The 23,172-nt window shown below is 43.9% G+C and overlaps 1 protein-coding gene across 1 annotated transcript in view; it reads right to left on the bottom strand.

Moving 5' to 3' along the window:
- Window positions 1-23,172, bottom strand: part of KANK1 (KN motif and ankyrin repeat domains 1) — a 194,162-nt gene that overhangs the window by 124,017 nt on the left and 46,973 nt on the right. The window contains exon 3 of the mRNA XM_019478103.2: window positions 13,816-13,956. The gene's annotated coding sequence lies outside the window, so the exon portion shown is untranslated. The remainder of the gene's footprint in view (window positions 1-13,815; window positions 13,957-23,172) is intronic.

Raw genomic sequence — 23,172 nt, forward strand, 5'->3', positions numbered from 1 at the left:
ATCACTTAAACAGATGGTGGAAACTTAAATAAAACCTCTTGTAAAACTGAGAAAGAATATGGAGATCATTGAATCACAGGGAAAAAAAGTATTGTACATTATTTTTTTAAAGTTTCCCTCCAGATTTAGAAAAAAAAATTTACAAAACAGATTTGGAGACAAGTTTGATGAGACTATCTAAAAGACGCATATAACCTCACTCTGATACACAGTATGGCTTTTCTCCCACACAGAAGAGATTTATAATATTTCTGACCTAAAATTCTGCTTGCTTTGTAACCGAGTTTATAAATAGTCTTTTTGAAAACCACTGGCCCACTTGGACTTGGAAGGAAATTTTTATTTTTTTTTTTTAAACACAAGAAATAAGCTGTTTGAAAAGCCCTTTTAGGAAGGCAAACTAGCCTTGAGTAGCTCCTTTCAATTACAACAGTGAAAATTCAAAGCAATTCCACTGAAGTCCATGGATACATTAGTAAATGAGAAGCATCCCCATTATACTTTTATTGCTCCAGTCCCTTGTTTAAAATCTGTGTGGGAGCCTCATTGTAAGAAGACTAACTTAAGCCAGAGATATGCTCAAAAGAAAAAAAAAAAAATCTATTATAAAAATAAGAGCAAATCCTATTTTCAAGTTAGACTGTCTATCTCTTAAGAAACAGAAGACCAATCTGAAATAAATTGGTGTGTCTATTTAGTTTTTTTCCCCCCTTAGGCAGTTTCCATTGAGTCAAAAGATTCAACAGAGATTATGGCAGCCAAAATCTTTTTTGCTTTATTAAGCAAAATAGGCAGTTTCATATTTGCTGGGACAAGGACCAAAACTATTATAGACATATTAATATGCAAATACTTATGTTTCTTGGTTCATTAAAATCCCTCTGCTTCTATTAATGCAGAAACTGTAGTTGCCAACATTGGGCAACTACATGTAAGATGTAACTAGTTCTATAATACATTATATACCCAGACATTAGCTATCAGGTATTTGAGAACCATTAGGAAACTTTCCATGTTTGCTTATCTGCAATCCCAGCTTTGTTTCCTTTAGTTATTGCCACAGAAATTAATGATCTGTGCTGCTAAAATAGTTTACTTCAGTACACTGAGGGTTTAATAAAGCCCAAAACCCCTTTGAGAAGTGATTTTATATTAAAGGGGAAGGAGTTAGAGATTTACAAAGTCAATAAGAATTCATAACTTCTGCATTTTAATCATTCATAACCACTGTGTTTGATTTACCCCACAATTCCCATCAGAAAATGAAAAAAAAAGTTTTGAAGAATGAGTTAATTCTCAATGTAAATCTCCAGCAAGCCTCTGTCAATCATGTTAGTCTTTTCCCTGGTTTGCTTTTCCTGACTTCTTACTGAAGCTACAGAATCAGTTTTAATTGTTTTGTGACTTCTTATCAGGAAGAAAAAATATTTGAAAAGCAAAAATACTGAGTTAGTGCTCAGCAGTGCCTTTAAGGAGTAAAAAACTGCTATAGACATGTTTTTAAATAAACATGCACAGTGCATTATGCATCATAAACAGATTTTCATTTTACCATTCATTTCTCTTCTCAAATTTTAAGGGTAACAACTTCCAAAACCCCTAAATTCTTATTAAGAATAATTTATAGTTTAATATATAGGAGGGATAAAATGAGATTACAGGCACAGACAAAATCTTATATTTGGAGAGAGGGAGACAGTTTTTGTTTACTGCAAACTGCAGATTTTCCCCCCACTGTCAGAATAGTAACCTGGAAGGGAAGCTAATCGTCTCAGAAATTTTAGCATAAGGAGAATCTTGTTGGCTGAATGTATATTGTGAATACTGAGCACTTGTATCATTTTTATTTTAGATGCTTTGCTATTTTTTTTTTTTTTTTTTTTATATACTTGCTTTATTTTATACATTTCCATTCTGAATGAGGATACAAGAAGCCATTCAACAAGCAAAGATTTGTTTTAAAAGTGGTTTTATATGCAAGTTTATTTAGTGGAATCTTAACCCAGAGTATTCAGGGGAGGGGGGTAACTGCTAGATAAAATTTAAAAATCGGGTATTTTACTTTATTGGAAATTTGGAAGAATGCCAAAATTAAGAAGTGTGTTTGTTATTATAAAGGAGTTTATTTAAAATTATACTTCAAAACAATTTAAAGGAAAAAAGAATTTTTAAATCCAGTTAACATATTACTTTATGCTATATTTGTTTTTTCATTTCTGATATTAAACAAAGAAGCCGACTTCTGTTTATAGTGCAACTCACTGTTTGCTTTAGTTCTGCAATATTTGGATTTGAAACATAAAACATAAGTAAATGTTTGCTTAAAAAAAATACAGTATTTTTAGTGGAACTTTCTTGTGGAAACACTTCTATTATGTTCATGGTAGAAACCTGTCTTCACAAGAAGAAAAAACGACTTTGGGCCAAATCTAAGAGTTGACAAACAAAAGGGACACTTCCTGGCAAATAGGAAACACTAAACAAATCAACCAGCTGTTGTGCTGACAACATCAAATAAAGAAATTGTGGAGTTTAGACAACCCTTTATCAATAATGCATGGCTGCGCACAGACAATTTATAGCTGTTTTCCATCACTGGGTATTGTGTAGTACTAAATTAAGTCTACAAAATTCAAGGACAGTCCACCCACACAGCTACTGTAAAGCCAGACATGCCACTCTGAATAAACGTTTTAAAAAGCCTTTTATGAGTTTTATTAGCATATTGGTCCATGCAACTCCCAATGGACCATATATTTCTTTTCTCTTAAAATAAAAGGAATAAATTAAACTGAACAAAAATTTGAACACCTGTTTCTAAAGATGATCAGCAAGAGGGAAATAAAAAGTTCTTCCTTTGTTGTTACTTTGTGTACAAACTCCAATTTTAATATTTAAATCCAAGTAGGAAAATAAGAATGTTTTTACTACATTAGAAACTAAATCATTCAGATCTCAGAAAACACTCTTCAGTAAATGCAAAAGTAGTCACGCTTAACATCAAACGAACTTGGAAATAAAACTATGTTAAGCATCAAACTGGCTTTTACAGTTTATCAAATCAGTGGAACTAAATAGATACTTGAAAGCATCTTTGAAAGTCATGAGTTTCAAAACATATCAAAACTAGTTACTGTACTGCAATCCCCTACTAGCATTTTACAAAACCAACAATAATATCAGAGGTGACATCAATCTGCAAGCTTAGTTGACTCATGGTGACAAGCCAGCCATACTACCCTACAAGTCACTTTCAATCAGTCACAGCCTTTGATAGCCTTTGATATCCTGCTGCAGTTTCAGGGAAGCAGCAACTATACCATATTCGTAAACCCTTTGTGGCTATTATTTTACTGTTACTGCTGTCCAGTCCTCCTTTACAAAAAAAAAAAAAAAAAAAGGGTAGTGACATTTCACTGAAACCCTTGTTTGCAACATTTGCCTTCCAACCACTAGCTTAGCATGGCAAACAACCAGGAGCCTCCAAGCCCATCAGTATACCCGATCTGTCTCTCTCAGCTATCAAGTAAGCCATTCTAAGGTACATCTCCTTCACCTTCACAAGCTACTGTTGCCACTCTGTGCATGGCCACTAGGTTCACTAGCCCCAAATTAGCAATATGGAACAACTACCTAGATTTTTCCCATTCAATAAAGGAAACATGATATAACAGCTAGGCAGTGCCAAGTCATCTGCTTCTGTAAACCACAATTGAGGCAGACAGAATTTAAACCATATCTGTAACCTGATAGAATGCAAATATCTCTGAACTAGTTAGGAGGCATGATTGTGTGGTGCAGACATTGCCAGAGGGGTAAAGACTTAGGCCCCTGGCACACTACATTTATGGCACAATTTTTTTATTTATTTATTTTTTTTTAAACTGTGCCATAAATAGTAACAGTGCCACACAGTCAGCCAATTTATGGCACTAAAAAGTGGCAAGCCAGCCACAAAGATATTCCACATACGGGCAACATGCTTGTTGTTGGTTCATATAAGGCCATAAATGGAATATGTGGCATGCTCCCAACCTGACAATCAGCCAATTGCCAACATCAGGACCAGGACAGCCCCAGTCCTGAGGTTGAAAGTGGGCAGCAGGTAAGCCAGTGGTCCCCCCACAGGGAAGCTTGGCAGCTCCCCTGACTGGGAACCTTCAACCCCTGGACCTGGCAGCCTTTGCTGTCTTGCCCTGCAGCCCCACCTGGAGCTGTGGAGTAGGGCATTTTAAAATGCTGTGGGGGAACAAGACAGTCCAAACCATCACAGAGGGTCCCCAGAGCTCCTCACGACCTAGCACTTCAAAAGTGCCGGGGCAAGACGGATAAAGCCTGGTCTTGGGAAGTCCATCAGCTCCCCCCTCTGGGAACTTTTTCAACCCAGGTGGTCTGGAAGGTTCCTGTTCAAACAATGCTACAACTGGGTTCAGTCCCCAATCCCCAGAAATGTGTGTCCTGCCATGCACATGTGGCATGGCAAAGGTGGGATTGTTGAGATCAGGGATCATGTCCCATTATTTGAACCTCTGTCAATTGCCTTAGACTACCTGCTTTGAGGTAATAAATAAATAAATAGACATGGCAGACCTGGCTTTGCTGAAATCAAGTGTGGATGCATTAAGGGTCAACTTCAGTTGAATTCTTCCCAAGTTATACTATTAGGAGTGCAGAATGGCCCTGTGTATCCTATTCCCTGGGGGTTATCATTAAAAGTTGGATCCAGACGAGGTATGCAGGCACCCACCTATCAGTTAATCTCAACAGAAGTTTATATATAGGGTCTGGATTTAGGCCTCAGTTCTTTTTTGAATGGGCAAAGCTTCCTAAAAAGCTACTGTGCTCCAGGAGGCTTATGCTTTACTAAAAGTAAAAAGCAGTGACAAATCCAATTCATTCCACTATGTCAAAGAAAAAAAAAATATATATATAAACCAAAACACTATAGCCTGCTCCACCACTGTTAAGTGGTCAAGTTGTAAACTGGGGCCAAGATTAACATCTTACTCTCTCCACTATCACAGCAGCAAAAGATACCCAAGATACAATTCAGCCACAATCTTTACTTCCTTTTAGTTTCCATTAATACTGTCCAATACTTAGGTAATAAGAATTTTAAAAGGGCAATTACCAAATGCTTGGATTCTGAATTGCTGAACTACAAGAAGAGAAAAACTTAATAGATCCAAAAGTCCCTGTGATAAGCTATGCAGCTGTTCATTTGGAGTTTGATAATACTGGAATAATGCACTCAAATATATCAAAGCTGAAGGATAGAGCTTTGAATAGTGAACCATTCAAGCTGCTTTGATTTGAAGAAACAAAAAAGAAAAAAAAGAAAGAAGACTGTTATAAGCAGCCTATTGTCTAGCACCCATGAAGCTTGCTTTGTAAGTTAGAAAGCATTTCATTTGTTCTTAAATGGGATGTACAGCTCATTAAAGCTGTATCTCTACTAACATAAAAGAGAATCGTGTAACTTGCTTGAGCTGCATGGGTAGAGAATGCTGCTAGAGCATTCAGGTTGCCTTTAAATGCTACACAATGCCTATTTGAGTACTGAGATCATGGACCAATGTTAATATGTTTTGATGCAATTTAAAACAGGTTTGCTTACTGATATAAATTATGCTGGGAACAAGCCTACAGCTGTAGTATGGGAGCAGGCAATAGTACATTGGAATTTACCAAACTACCACAGGTGGGATAGCTGCCTTCCCGAGTTAATTCCACTGGATTGAGTGAAGTCACCAACAATGCTTCTGTTCTTAGATTTAAGAGCCACAACTTGTATGGCTTTACCATTTTATATAAAAAAACTGCCCAATTTAACATTAGGGGTGCACCAATACAAATTTTCTTGGCTAATACTGATGGCCAATTATTAACCAGCCATATTGGCCAATACTGATCGGATAGCCAATTTACAAGAATGCAGCCAGGCAGCTTGGAGAGCAGCATCCAGTCAGTAAATCTGTGGGGAGTGAGTGAGACAGGGGCTGCCCAGCCAGGTTGATGAAATGCAACCCCAGGGTGGGGCACAGGGAAGAGCCATAGGCAGCTCATCTGGGGGAGGGTCCCCACTTTTGTGCACAACTCCAGGGGAGGCATGTGCCCCCCCATATTTCTATGTCCACCCCATAGCGACCCCCCCCAGTGCCACTGCTGCCCACCCTGCCCCCAACCACTCAGAGCCCAGCCCCACCGCCAGGAAGAGGCTGGCACAGCCCCTGACCCTGAGCCTGCAGCCCAGCTTCACCCCACAAACAAATCGGGGGGGGGGGGGGGAAGAGAGAGAGAGAAAGGGGTATATGCCTCTCATGCCTTCTCCAGGGATGCGTGCAGTGGTGGGGAGCCACCCCCACTCCTCACCCCCCAGACAAGTCACCTGTGGCTCTGCCCCACTCCCAGGGTCACATTCACTGCCCTAGCTGGGCAGTGTCTACCCATGTCCCACTCGCTCCCTCACCCTGTGGGCTGAGTCTCCCCCCCCTCCCCGACTTACCAACAGGAGGCTGCTCTCCACACTTCCAGGTTGCATTCTCGGTCACGTGCATGCTGTGACTGCACTCATGCACACAGCATTTAATCAGTGACATTAAATTGGCTACACCAGCCAAAAACGTTGATTGCCAATAATGTTAATTTCTTTTTAATTGGTGCTGATCCGATATGCCACTAGTATACTGGTGCACTCTATTTAGTATATGTACAAATTTAAGTGAAGCCTTTTTTTAAAACAATAAAAAGAATGTATTCATGTGAGAATAATGCAGATTAAATCGCCATGCTGTACTCTAGACAACCCTTTTCTTATTAGAGGAAACCAGCTTACTTTGTAAAAGTAATATTTGCCAACCCTACTCTATCACATTTTAATTCAAAGCAGGTCTTTTACAGGCACAGGAGTAATAGCAAGCTTTTTCAGGGGGTGGGAAGGGAAGGAGGGGTTAAATCTGCAACACTGCCACCATTCAGATGCAGAAGAGAACTGTTTGCTATACCTGAGAAGCCTGGAAGGAGGGAAGACGTTACCCAACATAAGGACCAGAGTAGTACCAACCATCTCAGACTTCCTCATCCATAAATTTAGTTCATCCCAAGCTGCATTCATCGATTGTCTGAAGTCTCCTGCTCAAAAGCATCCCTTCAAACATATCCCTTCTGTTCCAAATCTCTCTTGCTTCAATGCTCTCATCTCTTTCCCCTCCCTCTACCCCATTCTTTCCTAGACACAGCAAGAGCCTTGTTTACTTCTACCCTCTGTTCCTTTTTCCTGAGGAGGACAACAGGAACCTCAGTCCTGCTTTTGATCCTTAAGGAAAGCCTCCTCTCTCCCCCCAGTCACACACAAGATAGCCTTTACTAGAAGCAAAGGAGGAACCAGCCTCCCTGCTGACTTTCCAGGCCCCAAAGTTTTTCTTTGCCATTAAAAGCCTTAACTCCAATAAGCAGAACCAACACACTAGGCATCAAGCTCCAAACCAGGCACACACTGGATTATCAATTGCACAGACTACAAATTTCAAGCCCATTGGTTAGGCAGGAAAACACAAAAAACAAAAACCCATATACAGATGGGAAATGGAGGCAAACACTCTCTCAATCACCATGGCTCTCTACACCAAGTATGAGCTGAGCTCAGTGCAAAAATTCCAAAGGCACAAGGTTAATGGGATTGGTGCCTGTCCCCCACTCACATGGTAGGACTCAAGGGTGCAACAGAGCCCCTCCCCTACAGTCACCCTTCTGTTTCCAGGGTAGGAAATGCAGTTACTACTCCTGAGGGTACTCTTTGGATACACTAGACTCAATGACCCCTGCCTATCCCCACAACACTCACTGTAGCTGGACTGTTCATGGCAACACAGAGGCCACAAATTTTACTCCAAACCCAAAGACCCAAACACATCCATCCACACTGCATTAATTTCAGTTTAAATGTCTCTACTACTTTTAGTCGCTTTAAAATGTGTTAAGCAGTCTCATTGTCAGGACTTGCAAGAGACCAAAATCTTTGAGATGCTTTAGTTCGAGGCATGTACAACTTATCCCAATTACCGGTCTTCTTTCAGCATCTTGGGGACGGTAGACAGCAAGTTGCCAGAGACTGGTTGTGCCTTCAAACAGGTATTGTCACCACCCAAGGAGGTGTCTATAGCACAGAAAGAGCAATGGCTCTAGCCTTTTAACCCATACCCCTACTCTCAGGGTGCAGACAGAAGTACAGCTCTAGGGTCTAACGGATGGTGCTTCCCAGAAAGCGCCATGAGTTAGACAGATCCTCCCAACCCAACAAATGTTAGCTTTTGGGTCAGGAAGGGGGGGGGGGGGAGGAGGAAAATCAAGCTCCAATTTGGAGATAATCCAGGAAGAGAGGTTGAGTCTCTGCAGCCTCTTCCCCTAGCCCTACCCCCACCCACTTTCTGGGCCCCCCAGTGCTATCCCAGGATGGGAGAGAAAGAAGACAGGGGAGGAAGGACCATTCTGGGGTTTCCCCAGCCTGCACTGGAGTAAGAAGGGGGTGGACTGAAGTCTTGCCACACACACTTGTCAGCTGGGCAACCCCCAGAATGAGCTCCCTCAGCTCCCTTCTCCCTCTCCCATTCTGAAAACTGCACTGGAAGCAGGGTTGGGCTGCATCAGCCCAGACCTGCTCCTGACATGCACAGACACAAGTTAATGTAGGTGCTCCATTTTGAATATAATGAGGGTTCAGATTGTCGTGGGATCAGGCCCTTTTAAAGCACTCTGTAGCCATGCACTTGTGTTAGGTTGCAGCTATACAGCACTTTCCAGGGCCAGATCAGGCAAAAATTGTCACTCCTGTCTGCACCCTTAGGATGCATCCACACAAAATAGCATATGTCTGTTGCAGCATCTTAAAGCAGTTTGAGACACTGCAGAAGGCAAGCCACAAACTAAAAAATGTTCCTGGTGCTACAGAATTGCAGCATGGGTGCTAAGTTTGATACCAGAGAATCCCAGTATCAAAAGAAAATATGCTAGAGAAAAGTGTCTTGGGGTGCGCTTCTAGAGTATGCCCAGAAGCAAGTGGAGGCTAGGACCTCCAAGGAAATGCTCTATCACTTGGCCAGAGGGTCTCTATGCCTACCGTGTGCCCCTGCTGCTCCAGCATGCTGCTTCAGAAGCAGGGCATAGATGGCAGCAGTGGCTTGGACCCAGGTTCTGTCCAAGGTTGCTCCAGAGCCTGCTGAGCACCCAGGGTCTGCCGTGGGCCCAGGCAGGCTGCCTTGCAGTCATGCACAGGGGCCAGATGTACCTGTGTCCTGAAGACAGTGGCACCCCATTCGCAGCTCCAAGCCAGCCAGAGTCAGGAGGACCTGGGTTTTCTTTCTACCCACCTCCATGGGAAAAAAACCCCAAAAACAACAAAACTCAAATTTTCCCTTTTAAAGAGGAAAACATGGGTTACTCTGTTTGCAAACAGCCCACTGCAGGCTGGCATAGTTCCAGCCTGCAAGAGCTACTTGGAAATGGGTGGGAAACTAAGGCAGGAGCAGCCACAGAGCCCACCCAGCCCAATGGCATGTGTGGGGACTGTGTGCAGGGGGGGCCCTCACGGCACACAGTTCCTGCTACCAGCAGCAGCTGCACAGCCAGCAACAGGCCTTTAGAGGAGGCTATAAACACCCCAGGCAGAGCCCCCTAGTGATATGCAGTCCCACCAGAGTCCCAGGGACTATGTGCAGCACAGGGAACCAGCCTGGCCCGCACCTTCAGGCAGGACTGAGCTGGCTCCATGCAGCCACTTGGAGCTCCCAACACTTCAAGCAGGAACAGCACACCATTGAGCCACACCAGCTCCTGCTTCCATGTGGCCACCACATGGAGGCAGGAGCCAGCCTGACTTGATGGCAGTGCTGGAAACCCCCATGTGGAAGCAGAAGCTGGCCTGTTCCTGCCTGAAGGCATGCACCAGTGAACCATGCTAGCTCTGTGCACCGCATGTAGCCCCCAGAACTTGTGCAGCACCATGCACTGCAGAGGGGCTCTGCCTGCAGCAGGCCCCGAGCACCCCAAGGACCTGTGGCTGGCTGCTGCTGCCACTGCCAGCAATGGGGGCTGTGCATGGGGGGGGGGGGGGGGGCAGGGCAGAGAGGGGAGGCAGGAGTGCAAGTGTGTTGCATGTTCCCTGCCACAAGCCCCACACACCCTTCCACATCTCCCGCAAACCCCACAACCACAAGCCTCCCATACCCACCCACATATCTTCCCAAAAAGCCCCATACCCTCCTCACAAACCCCCTCCTCCCCCCCTAAATCTCACACCCTGGATGTCCAGCCGCCAGACAGGACAGGCCCTGCTGGTGGGTGCCACAGCTGGGGGAGGGGGGGGCGGCAGCGCTCCTGGTCCCAGCAACCATTTGGAGGATGTGATAGGCTGGGGGGGGGGGGGGGGGAGGGGGAGTAGAGGTAGCAGTGCGGGTAGGCAATTTGCAGGGGGGATTGGAGGTGGCAGCAGGGGTTGTGTGTGTGTGTGTGTGATATGTGATGGGCTGGGGGGGGAGGAGAGAGAGGAGAGGGGTATGGGGGAGCGCTCTGGGTACAAGCGGCTACCAGAGCCAGGCTTGATGCTCCCCTGCCCCCCTAGAGAAGCTTGTGCAGAGGGAAGCCAGCCTGGAAGGCAAGGGGCAGTCCCTGAGCCCCAGTCAAGGACTTTCCAGGAACTGTATGGGGATCACTGGGGCCTGGACACAGGCACGGGAAGCAAAACAGTAAGGCCTGGCACTGCTCAGAGCCAAAGCAGCAGGTGAGACAGCTGCAGCTGGACCCATTTCCTGGTGCTGGGAGGGAGAAAGTGGGAGCAGGCAGGGGCTGTGGGAAAGGAGTGAGAGGCATTGGCAGGCCTGTAGGTTGCAAGTGAGGGGCAAGGGCATGTGCAGGGGTAGGGCATATCAGTGCTATTCAATGCTAGAAAGCAGCTGCAGCTGTTCCCACATCTTGGCGAGTGAAGGGGCAGGGAGAGCTCTGATTTTTCTACGATTAAAAAAAAAAACAAAAAAAAAACCCAAAAGCAAACACTAAAGCATATAGATATTTAGAATGTATTATTATAATGACAAAGGCACTGGTAGGCTTCCAAACTGCTTTAAGAACTTGTAAATATATCAATAAAACACTGCCCAACTGATCTCTCTCTATATAGCAGTGTTGCATTTTAATCACAGAAGAACATAGATTTTGGGTATTTCAATGAGAGAGAATTTGGAGGAATTTTGTTTGTTTGTTTTAAATTGAGAATTTGCAATTTTTAAATGGGGAACACTAGGATCCCTGCTGTTGAGGTAAGTGGCGGGACCCAAGCAAAGGAGCCTGCCCACAGCTAGCACCAGGAACCCAGCTGGAGGGCAGACAAGGTGGCTGACCTGACCATTTGGGCACCAGGAGGACATGCTTCAACAGTTCAAGGCAGGCCACTGCAATGAGCACATCTTCCGAGCAACAGCTGCCCAGGTGGCAGAGCAACAGCACCAGAAGACAAGACAGCAGTCCTGCACAAAGGCCAACTGTGTAGCCATGGCCTACTGACAGGTGGCCCAGAGTGCCCATGCCACAGTCCAGGCAGCCATGCTGCCATGGGGTCAGAAGTCCAACTGGGCAGATACTGTCACAGGCGGTGGATGCTGTTGCAGGTGGCAGCAGGTCACAGCCAGGCAGCAGCCCCTATTGCCAGACTGCTGCAGTCAGTAGAAAGTGCAGCAGCCACTCTAGGTTAGGGCTGCTTCGGCAGTCCAGCTGCCACAATGGGCTAAGGTCCCCAAATATCAACTGGCCCGGCCTCAGAAGCTTCTGAGGGCAAGTAGCCCTGACCTGCTTGCCAGGGCAGCTTTTTATCCTGCTGGGGCCAACACAGGTGATAACCCCAGCCTCTAGCTCCCCCTGGCTGAAGATCCAGGAGGAGCTGGGCAGGGTCAGTTTGCCCCAGGTGGCACAATTTGCCCCAAACCAAAGTTCATGTACAGGTACGCGTGTCAAGGAAAAAAAAAAACGTCTCCAGTGCAGATTTGTGCTGCTGCTACTTGACCTGCTGCAAGTACACATGCCTGCGTGTGTAGACATGCCCTTAAAAAGGCCAACAAGGACACCAACCAACATATGAAGCTACCAACCAAAGCTCAATCTCTGCATTTCAAGTCATTTCACAGCTCTAAAATTACCGCTACATGCTCCTGTTCTACTCACTATATTATTCTGATTATAACCTGACCCCATATTCCAGGCTGAGTTTTAGAAAACAGACTCCTTCCCTGCCCCTTCCAAAAAAAGATCATAATTCCATATAGTCTTTGCACTGCTATTGCCCTTATTTAAAAATAATCTCACAGGAAAAACTAAACAAAAACAGTGACCAAAAGTATTAAATGGACTTAAATAAATAAATGCTACAACAACAACAACCACCACCATTCACTGAACCATAGATAAATTTTGCCCAAGGCCCACCATATCGTTTTCAACCTAAAATTCCAGGTCAATACACAACTATTTTAATTTAAATGGAAACTGTCCATAGACTGGCTCTTAAGAGGTCAGATTTGAACTACAGTTCTGGATTCAAATTTATTATAGCATATACAGCCAAAAAGTCCTGCTTTTAGGGGTTCATTATCCATACCTCCCTAATGTTTTGGGGAATGTGAGGAGGGAGGAAGTGGGGGGCTGTACCAACACCATGATTGTTTGCAGATGTTAGCCCAGATTTGACTTTGCTTTTCCTTAAAAAAAACACAAACCAAGGTACATTTAGCTAATCTTGTTTTGGAAGAATGAAATGTGGATGCGCTTTATATAAATCTAATTATATATATATTTTAAAATTTAAGCTTCAGACATTTAGAGTTGCTGAGATGCAATAAGTCTTTCAGCCAGTTAGTTACTGTATTTACTAGAATCAAGGACAAAGTTCCCCCACATTTAAAATGGGGGGGGGTGGAGGAGGAAGAAGCCCCTTGACCTAGAATGGAGCATGAGGGTAGTGGAGCAGGAGGCAGGCAGCTGCTATGGCTTAAGCTCCAGCACCTACCCAGGGTCCAGGGTAAGGGCCATAGCTGCAGCTGCTGCTTCCTCCCTCCCCTCCTCATCCCTCAACATGCAACCTCTGCTCCCCTGCCCACCCCTCACCCTTGCTCCATGCCATGCATGATGCAGCCTGGGACACTGAGCACAGACCCAGCCTGGCCCTTTAGCAGCAGCACGTACACCACACAGTTGCTATGGAGACTGGGTTGGGGCCATGTTCTGTGCCCCAGGCAGGGAATCAAGCCTGCCAGCACAGAGCAAGTGTAATGGGGGGTGGGGGTAGAAAGGAGGGGAGGGAGCAGAGGCAAGAGGGTGGCAGGTAGGAGACAGGAAGGGGGCAAACTGTTTGATCTGTCCAGACAACCTGACTCCCCACTGCAGCAGTGAGAGGAATGAATTAAATACAGATGACCCTTCAATAATTCAATTATATAGATGGAAAAATTCTAACAAAATTTATAGAATTTTCCCATGCATAGAATCTAGTTATTGGCGGGGGGGTTGATTTAAAGTCCAGGGTCATCTTAGATTTGAGTAAATATGATAGCTTCCCCAGTTCAGTCTCCACCTAGGAGACAGAAAAATTGTTTGGACCCTGTGATAACTGATCTGATCAGGAAGTCCCCATGCGATTTTAGTGGCTACAATGTGTTCCTTTTTCCACAGCTTAAGTGACATGTATTGATGGTCTTGTCTGACAAGCAATATGGATTTTATGTTAGTTTGTTGCAAGGCAAAGGCTAGTGTTCTTGATATAGAAAGACATCTTACCTCAAAGATCTGTAACTTAAAATTCTCAATCCTCTACTTTTCTTCAGGCATTTTTAAAGTAAGAAATAAAGCATAGGATTCAGTTAATTCAACACATCAGCATTCAACAGTGCATCCAGATCCTTGAAAGTAAACGTCATTCTGCAAGGAAGAAAGACCCAAGAGAGAGAAACATCCATTAGTGAGCTACAAGAGTCTGGAAATAACAAACATTTATATAGCAAAAAGTGTTAAATGCGTCCTAAAAATCTTAAAAAACCCACTCAAGACAAGCTAAAAAAGTCCTTTTCTACCCCTTAGAGTACCAGAACCATGTAAATTAATTGCAAGTGAAACCAGTGAAAACAAAAGATATTTTCCTAACAGGCTTTTTAGAAAAATAAGTGACTACCTGTACAATTAGATACTCAATACCTACAATGCTTTACTAGTTTAGCTTCTTAGCTAAAACCATAACTATAACATTTTTAATATATACACAAATAAAAAAAAAAAAATATAGGTCCCTTCAACTACATATAAAAACAGAGAGCTCTAAGCATGTGCCCAAAACAACAAGAATTTCCTACATATCAACTATCAACCAATGCCGCAAGGGAGAAAAATACACTAGAAAACACACACACTAAAACATAGGTGCTGTGAGTAGTAAATTAGCACTGAGCCCATCTTGTTTAAAACCTTAGAAGCATCAACTTAAAGAGGTGTTACTGCTCAGCCTTAACAAAATCTGTGTGTTTGTGAAAAGCACAGGGAAGCATTGTACAGAATGCAGCAATGAAGACTTACTAAGACTGGAGGGATTTTTTCTGTTTGCCTCAGCACTGCAGCAACTGCTTGCTTCTACTTTGATCATACAGGACTTGCACACATGCTTCTTTTTACCCACTAGAAACACTCCCATAGAAATCAAGAGCTACTCAAAATGTAAAACCTCATACCTAAATCTCTGGAGTACCGGAACGTTAGTGTGTGTAGTACAACTCCTCTTTCTCTATAGGAAGATCCAAAGATACATCACTTAGCTTGGGATATTTTTAATTCACTTACACATCCTTTTGAAGGGAAAGGGGAGTCCTCAGAAGACTGCATTTCACCACATACTAGTTAAAAATCCTTGCACAAATCAATTCTCCCTTTCCCCTTCCCCCCTTAAATTTTGCTTCTGGAAATAAGTAACCAAGAGCCAGGTTAAGATTCCAGGTTTACAGCCTTTACACAGAACAAACAGGGCTGAGTTTAGACTGGTATTGGTAAGTTGAAGGGACCTAAATGTTTTCCAACACGTTCTCTTGCAATTTGACACAGCCCTAGAGGGGAAGGCAGTGCTATGTGCCCATCCTAACCAATTTCATCCTGGGGCTTCTGCTGGGAACAAACTACACACAGGCAAAATCTGTTCAAATTGCAGCTGGAGCACTTAACCCGTGTGCATGGGGAGGAGAAACAGGGAAAAAAAGAGAGGAGAGTGGTATAGCCAAAAGCCATGCAAAGCAATTTTGAAGGAAAAAAAATAAAAGCTGTTTGAATTCTGCTTGTAAAATTCTCAAGGCTTTATCATTAGAAACTACACAAATTATATTTTAATCTGGAAAGATGATGAACCAATTTATTAGGGAGTCTACTAAAACCATGAGATTCAGCTTTAGTGGAGTATATAGGCATTAGAATCATAGAAAAGGAGGATTGGAAAGGACCTCAGGAGATCATTTAATTCAGGTGCGGGCAATTATTTTGGGCAGAGGGCCACTTACTGAGTTTTGGCAAACGATCAAGGGCCACATGACAGGCAGCCCAGGGCAGATTAGTATTAATTTTCTAAATTTTTTAGGGGCCCTGTGGGCCAGATAGAATTGCCTGGTGGACTGCATTTTGCCCACCCCTGATTTAGTTCAACCCTCTACTCAAAGCAGGAGCATCCCCAACTAGATCATCCCAGCCAAGGCTTTGTCTAGCCAGGTCTTAAAGACTTGCAAGGAAGGTTAGTCCAAGCACAATAAAAGTTCTTAACAAGTTACGAGCACTCAGGTGTCAGTGTCCTGATACCTATGCACTGTCCCTTTGTTACCAGCCCTATAATTGCTTTAATCCTAAACTAATTAAAAAAATCCCTCAAGCCTTCATTCTTCTCAGAAGAATTTAAAAATGTACGACAAGAGTCACCCTTTCAAGTCTTAGAACAAAGTTTACTGTAAATTTTAGGAAAAAGTAAAAGATAAAGTAGGAGGGACTCTCTTGATTCATGCACCACCACCAGTAAAAAAAAAAAAAAAAAAAAAATACAAACAAAACAAAAACCAAAACTGACCTTGACCCCCCTCCTCCCACCAGCCAGAGTGCACTCTTTTTACTGGAGTGCCTCTGCTCACATTTAAGCAAGTTCCAGAACTGTGGAATAAATTGAAAAATCCTACCCTCCCTCCCCCAGTCTACTAGGTTTGATAAAATAATTTCCTTACTATACAGGAAAAGTACTTTTACATTACATATATACTATTTATAAATATCCTCTGTAAGAGGACAAGAAGCAATCTAAGCAGTCTTCAAAAGCAGTTATCCAAGAGCAGCAGTTTACATGAGGTATTAGATTAAGAGCTCCGTTTTCAACATCATGGTTGTATGGAGAAATTAAAATGTGTATCCCAAATCAAAGGCATTCAGCTCAAAAGGTAATCCAGGTATTTATTTTTCTAAGCACATCAACAAGAAGTGTTTACAGTTTTCTGTAGTGTTTGTTGGTTTTCTGTCAGCATATGGTTAGCTTATTCTTCAAAAAGGTGTTTTCAAGTATTTATTGGTGTAAATAAAAAAAGCAAGCCATGCATTTTTAAAAGTTTGTCAAAAAGCCTCAAAAAAAGTCAAGCTAAATACAGTTAGAAAGGTTGTTGCTATTGTTACTGTGATAAGGGCAGTTACATTCTGCAGCCAAATAGAAAACATGCAGTACAAGGCTCTAGCTCCATCAGTTTCTAGTCCTTTGCTCCCTACTGTGGCTCTCCCCACAAAATAGGGAGCTGACAGATATGGAAAACAAAAGCCAAAAGCAAAAACCAAACAAAACCAAGAAAACCCTGCAGCATTTTACCTGAAGAGGAATTGATCAGTTTGACCTGGCTCTCTAAGTGTCTGTATAACTCACACACTTCAGCAGGGCTTTTTGGCACTTCTGTCTAATAGCTGATTCAATCAACTATTATTGAAAAGCACCAAAAAGCCCTGCTGAACTGCAGAAAAGTTAGACAGATGCTGGTCAAGCTGGGTCAAACTGATACAATTCCTCTACTGGGCACTTGCTGCAGGGGCATGCAGAGCTGAAAGTAAAGTGCCATTTTGTTTTTTTCCCCCCACATCTGTAAGCACCCATATGTTCCAGTTCAATGCCTTTCTCCTTCTCTAGGATGAGGAATGTAGTTGACAACTCTGCTGGCACAAAGCAACTTCCTATCATATGGATACAGACATAATCTGTGCAGAAGATGGAGCTTTCTGAGGACTGGACCAAGATGAAATCCCACAAGAATCAAGAAGCATGACAAACACTACAAGGCTTGCTTCAACTTTGCCTCCTCCAAAACAAAAAAGAATGTTTCCCATCAGAAAAGACCCACAAACTCACAAGATCTGTGCACAGAAGTTACTCATTAGGCATTGGGGCAAGTTGACGTGGCCCAAGCTGAACAAGGAGGGGAGGAAGTCAGAGCTCCCCACCCCACTTCGTGGGCCTGGCCCAGCTCCCCCCAGGATCCCATCAAGGGGGAGCAAAATATGGAGGGCCCCCCAATCCCCACCCCCCAGCTCAGGCCAAGCAAGCCAGCAGCTCTTGAAAAGGAACAGCTCACTGCTGCTGGCTTGCCCCTCCCTCCTTGAGGATGACAGCCCTGTGGGTGGGACTAGGCTGCATCAGCACAGCCCTAATTGTGCAAAAAATAAACTCCAAGGAACAAAAGTTCCCTAAGGCTCTCTAAAGTAGTGCACCTTCATCCACATTTGAGGAGGGTTAATTATTCGTGTGATCGGCCACTTTAAAAGCACTCTGCAGGCATGCACGTGTGTCGCTGCACTTTCAGGTGCCGATCATGCAAAAAAAAGTATCTTCTGTCTGCACCCATACTGGCACAGCATCTGAAACAGGCATCAAACAGTTCAACAACTGAAGATAATGTGCAACTTGGAAAGTTGTTAAATCTCTTGCCCCCACCCCACAACAGAAGTGGAAAAGTACATCTGAAGGTACCCACTTTTGGCACAACCGCTGAATAGCAGACATATTTTTAAACAAAAGTGATTAACAAACTACAAGGAATATTAAAAATATGTTTTGCTTTAATGGCATAAGATCTACTTATTGCTCAGGGAGTAAGTTAATTGTACTGGAGGAATGGCCCTGAAGGAATTCCCAGAAGAGAAGAAGGAATTTATAACAGATGGCAAGGTTTACAGCAGGGGTGGGCAATTATTTCCGGCGGAGGACCACTTACTGAGTTTCGGTAAACCACTGAGGGCCACATGACAGGCAGCCAGGGCAGATAAACATTAGTTTTCTAAATTTTTTAGGGGCCCCGCGGCCCAGATAGAATGGCCTGGCAAGCCCAGGCCACATTTTGCACACCCCTGCTCTACTGTCACCCACATATGGAAAGTCTTTCCTTTGAGGTGTTGCTGGGCTTTGAAAGCATTCAAAGAATATACTAACCATTGTCCTGCTGTAGCCAGGTAACTATTGCCAGCTATCTAAGTAAGTGCCAGTTGCATAGCATCCTCCACAGAAGCTACAGACTCTAAGGCAGGGGTTCTCAATGCCCGGGCCATGGCCCGGGGTCGGCTGCCAGTCTGCAGCACGGTCAGCTGCCAGAGTGGAAGTGACCGCAGACCAGCAAACTGCAGCCCACCAGAGCCAGGCAAAGAGGGCCCGTGGCAGTGCATGGTTTATGCCCCCCCTAGACTGCTTATTATTAGAAAGAACGTGCTGACAACAGCAAACAACAAGGGGGGGGGGGGGGGAGGAGAGGATGGGAGGGAGGGAAAGAGTCATTTCACTAAATATTTATTACACCTTGTAACCAAGCCCAGGAGAGCCTATTAAAACAGAGCAGAAATGAATGTAAAAAAAAAAAAGTCAGTTACACCACTGAAAAGTGGATGGAAAAAGGCTACCAAAAATAAAAAATCACAATTATATGCTTTTACCCATTTAACAGGAAGTAGGAATGACTATACAGTTAGTGAACATGCAGTTTGATTCTTGGCATCCACTGGCTGTATGGGAGATATTATTTTGTTGCTAGGGATGGTAACAGCTAACATGATTTCTCTCTTCCGAATCCCACCCCACCCCCTTTAAAATTGGGACAACAACATTTTTACGGAGAGGATCCTATTACTTCATGACTTTAATTATGGTCTCTCACAAGGCTGCATAGCTGAAAATCTTCTGCAAAGCTCAGCTACATGAATTAATGCATGAGTTACGTTAGCAACAAAGACTAATATAGCTGGTGAATGGATTACACAAACTCAAATAGGACCTTGGGTACAAGGCTGTGTTCTCAAGTTTCAGAGAGAGAAAGGACAATTTCACCTTGTTCAGGGTTAGCACTGGAACACAGAAACAATCAGCTACCTTCCTGCCACACATAATAACTGGTTTCAACAAGTACCTTTTTCACCTTGTAACATATATGCACTTAAAATTACATTATTAGTCTAGGCAGCAACACTACCTGTATTTAAAGGAGCAACCACCACTTTTAGGCAACATTATTACCCATCTTAGCCCTGCCCCACACCTTTTTTTGTGGTGGTAGGGGGAGAAGGGGAGTAAACAACACAAAAAAGGACCCACTTAGAACTATACAGCTGAAAGCAAAAATATTGATGTGTTAATGTTGATAAACCGAATTTGCCATTAAAATGCACTGGTTCCTTGCTTTTTTAATATGTGTATATAGACACACATGAGATCTTTTAGTAAATGCATGATTTACTGTTAAAATAAATACTTAGCCTAAAATTCAGATGATTAAAAGGATTGGTTCATAGAATACAGGAGGGAGTGACAGAAGCAAAAGCCTTTAAATGAACAAGGACAAATACTGAAGTCAATACATACACATAAATGTTAAAGAAAGACAGGCATGTAGACACCACCTTGATTAGTTTTCTACTCAAAGACATAATGCTTTAGTTAGACCAGGGGCTCTCAGCAGGTTTCAATGCAAGGCACACCTTGAAAAATGCCAGCTCTTAGCTTTCACTCATTTCTTGATTATGTGGGGAAAACCCCCCAAAAAACAAAATAGAGCAATTCTTCTGTCACAAAGACTCAGCCAAAACCAAATTACTCATAACAGGTCACAATGTTTTGGATACTCCGGGGTACTATTTGAAATTTCTGGGCAAATCCCTATGAACAGGAACATGCATTTATCCAGGAACATGTAGCAGCACACACAGGGGAGTAGAGGAGGCTGGTGCTGGCCCCAGTAGCCTTACCTGGGGTTCTGGGGGCTTCCAAGTGCTGCAGTCACAGTGCTTCTGCAACAGAGAGCCTGGCTGACGGTCAGACCATGGTTCTGGTCAACCAGGCTCCAGTTTGGGGTGGCACATACTGCTGCTATGTGCACTGCCCTGCTTTTTGTTTGGCATGAGTTTTTTTGACCCCAGGATCTCCCAGGGTCAAACCTCCCTCCCCACCCTGCACCACAAAGTAGCAGAGCAGGGAATGCCTGCATGTGCAGTGTCTGGCACTGCAACAGGTCTGCAGCGCCACATACTGCACTCATCTGGACATGCCCTATGGGTTATTCATGAGAATTATCTGTAGGTGTTTGCAAGCCTAAAAAGTGCCAACGAGTGGCACCCCATGACATACTTACAAGGATCTTGCAGCACTCTAGCTGAGAATCCTAGACTAACTCAAAGTTTTGTTGTTGTTCATTATGTCACACAAACATCTAATCTCTGGTTCAAAAATGCCAAGGAGTTTGCATCTACAGTTATCAGGCAAATTTACCCAACATGTCAATTAAACTTATTAAAAGGACAGAAGCCACAGGCATTCAAAATCCTGGAGTTTTGCTGCCTTAAAAAGAAGATGCAAAATGCTCGACTCCTATTAGATGTACAGACAGAAGCCCAAGGTAGACCCTTTACAGCAGTTACCATGCTAACACCACTACACTTGTGCTTGGTGATACATATTAAAAAGGAATTCCATCCCAAAAAGTCACCTTTCCAGAACATCCAATATCTCAATACTGCTGCTAAGACACTAACATCAAGCTGCTAATAAAGTTCAATCTACACTCAAGCAGTGTTAGCTATGAAGTGTCGCTCCCACACACTAAGCTCCTAAAGGGCAGCAGATCCAGCTGCTAAAGGGAATAACAGGACATCAGTGCCAAGCTGCACACCATGGGTTCCCCTCCCCATTTCCATTTTCCCAGCCAGATCTAGCTAATCTATTCCTTTTCCTAAATGAGCAGACTATTTAAAATTAGAAAATTCCATTAATAAGAGATACCCATCCTCCATGCCTTAGTGAAAGTTTATCAGGAAACACCTCTGTATGTTAGAGAGGTTATAAGAACACTTCCCCAATGTAAAAGAAACAAGACACAAATTCTATAATAATTCTGGATGCTGTCTAGTTTTGTAGAAGTCCAATTCAGACCATGAAGAAGCAATCAATTACAAAACAACTAGGAGAAGAGAACACAGAAAAAAAAAAGTCTATAAAAAATTGTTACCCACAGGACTTGCACAGATGCTTCATTTCATACACTAAGGACAGTCCCATAGAAAAATTAAAATAGCCCTCTTCCCAAAGAGAAAAAGCAATGGAAGAACCCACAGTTCTGGATTGTTTTTCTCCTAGATACATCCCATGTACCACTGCTCATCCCACCTAGTAGACCAGGGATGCTCAACCTTCAAGTCCAGCCTGAGGAGCCATGACATCCAGCCTACAGGGCTCCCCCACAGATAGGAAAACTTGGCAGTGGGGAAGGGTGGAAGCTGTGGGGAAGGAAGCTCTGCAGTCAGACCTATCTTCTCCTGGGCAACTGTCTGTGCAGCAGGATCGGGGCTGGGCCCATCCCCCCCCATATCCAGAATAGATTGAGTTGCTCCCCAAAACACTTTGGTCTATTCCCAACATGTGTTGGAATCAGGGCTGCTCTGCACCCTCCCCCCACATATTCAAGGCAGGACAAGGCTGCTCCCCCTTCCCCTGCATTTCCAGACTGGTGCTGCCCCACCCCCACCCTGGGTGATAGATCAGGGTCAAACTGAGCAATCCCACCCCCACCACCTCCCCATAGGCAGATCAGGCTCATCAGCCACATCCAGCCTACATAAGGACCTGATATTACCCATTTGGCCCACAGGGCAAAAAGGTTGGGCACCACTGTAATGTAGACCACGGGGTACAATGTCTCACTGGTATCTTTTGCTCACTAACAATAAGACTAAGGATCACACTGAGTGTGAAGATCATTTAGTTGCCTATTTAAAGAAAAAAAAGAATCACATAGGGTTTGGGCAGAGAGAGGAACTCTGTTCTCCCTAAATTTAAGTGAATTGGCTAGAGGGTTGTACCCAGGGAGTCATAGTGGATGGGTCGGTATCAACCTGGAAGGGTGTGGGCAGCGGGGTCCCGCAGGGCTTGGCCCTGGGACCGATACTCTTTAATGTCTTCATCAGCGACTTGGACGAGGGAGTGAAATGTACTCTGTCCAAGTTTGCGGATGACACAAAACTGTGGGGAGAAGTGGACACACCGGAGGGCAGGGAACAACTACAAGCAGACCTGGACAGGTTGGACATATGGGCAGAAAACAACAGAATGCAATTCAACAAGGAGAAATGCAAAATGCTGCATCTAGGGAGGAAAAATGTCCAGCATACTTACTGCCTAGGAAATGACCTGCTTGGAGGCACGGAAGTGGAAAGGGATCTTGGAGTCCTAGTGGACTCCAAGATGAACATGAGTCAGCAGCGTGACAAAGTCATCAGGAAAACTAATGGCACTTTATTGTGCATCAGCAGATGCATGACGAACGAAACCAAGGAGGTGATACTTCCCCTCTATTGGGCGCTGGTCAGACCGCAGTTGGAATACTGCGTGCAATTTTGGGCACCACACTTCAAGAGGGATGCGGATAACCCGGAGAGGGTCCAGAGAAGGGCCACTCGTATGGTTAAGGGCTTGCAGGCCAAGCCCTATGAGGAGAGACTAGGGCACCTGGACCTCTTCAGCCTCCACAAGAGAAGGTTGAGAGGCGACCTTGTGGCTGCCTATAAGTTCATCACGGGGGCACAGAAGGGAATTGGTGAGGCTTTACTCACCAAGGCGCC

The sequence above is a fragment of the Alligator mississippiensis genome, chromosome 3, assembly GCF_030867095.1.
Source record: "Alligator mississippiensis isolate rAllMis1 chromosome 3, rAllMis1, whole genome shotgun sequence".
NCBI classification, from domain to species: Eukaryota; Metazoa; Chordata; order Crocodylia; family Alligatoridae; genus Alligator; species Alligator mississippiensis.